Genomic DNA, 1,562 nt, shown 5'->3' on the forward strand with positions numbered 1-1,562 from the left:
CCCCCCTGCCAATGCAGGAGATGCAGGAGACATAGGTTCACCCTGCATTGGGAAGATGCCCTGAGGAAGAAATAGCAACATACTCCAGTATTCTTCTCCTGGAAAGTTCCATGGACAGAGGAGCCTGGTGGGCTACCGTCCATGAGATCACAAAGAGTCAGACATGACTGAGTGACTGAGCATTCATGAATGAATGAACGGATGAGAATATATTTTTTTAACTTAAATCAACCAGCTCTGCTGGTTCAAATCCAGCTCTGGAACATATAAATTTTTCTGAGTTTTCACAAACTACCTAACATCTTTGCCCTCCTGTCCTGTATAACACAGGGAAAATTGCTATCATCATTATTCCCTTCCCTCTTTGATATGTGTGAAATGACTCTTTTAGGAGCTTGGTAATCAAAGAGCTCAGACTCCATACATTTCTTCAGCAAGGATCCTGAAACCTAATAGCTTTCTGCTTCATTGCTTGCAGAGTGACATGAAATAGGAACTCTGCTTTGGGACAGAAGAATATGGAATTTGTAGGAGGGACAGACTCTAGCCCAGCTCAGTCAAAGCATCAAACCAGAGAGGTCTCACAACTGCCTGGAGGGAGGGCAACTAACCTTCATTCTGAATCAGAAATGACAGGACTCTGTTTCCTGCTCCTTTGACGCCTGAAATGCCTCACTATACTGTTCTGCGGGGCTAGGATGACCCAGTGACCACAAGTTACCTTCAGGGGGCTCTCTCTTCCCATGCTCTTAAGCTCAAGCTCAGCATTTGGGTTAAGAGCAAGGATTACATGTGTTCCCCATCCTGAAACCCCCTCCCACCTCCCTCCCTGTACCATCCCTCTGGGTCATCCGTGTACACCCATGGCGGATTCATGTTGATGTATGGCAAAACCAATATAATACTGTAAAGTAATTAGCTTCCAATTAAAATAAATAAATTTATATTTTAAAAAAAGAGCAAGGATTACGAACCCAGGAGAATATTATTAGAATGTTGGCTTTCTCACCACCCCTATGGCTTTGAAGTATTCATTTACTTCTCCAGATCTCCATTTTCCTCTTTTTTATGTTCTGCAGATGAATCCTTGTGCATGTTAAATGGTGCATCTGCTATGGACAAAGTATGATAATTTCTCCAAAAGCTAAAAGTGGATTCATTTAATATATGATCCATTCACCCTATGGGTGTATACCCAAAATAACAGAACAGAGATTCTCAAAGAAATATTTGTACACACATATTCAAAAGAGAATTATCACAATAGCTGAAAGTTGGAAGCAACCCAAATGTCCTTCCACAAAGAATGGATAAACACAGTGTGGTCTGTATATACAGTGAAATATTATGCAGCCTTAAAAAGACAGGAAACTCTGATGTGTACTACAAGGTGGAGGAAACCTGAGGATATTATGTTAAGTAACCTAAACCAGTAACAAGAAGACAAATACTGCATGATTTCACGTCTATGAACCTCCGAGAGTTATCCAATTATAGAGACAGAAAGCAGAAAGGTGATCTTCCAGGGGCTGGGATGAAGGGGGAAGTGGAGAGTTATTGTA

Source organism: Bison bison, unplaced genomic scaffold (genome assembly GCF_000754665.1).
Source record: "Bison bison bison isolate TAMUID 2011002044 unplaced genomic scaffold, Bison_UMD1.0 scf7180017863933, whole genome shotgun sequence".
NCBI lineage: Eukaryota > Metazoa > Chordata > Mammalia > Artiodactyla > Bovidae > Bison > Bison bison.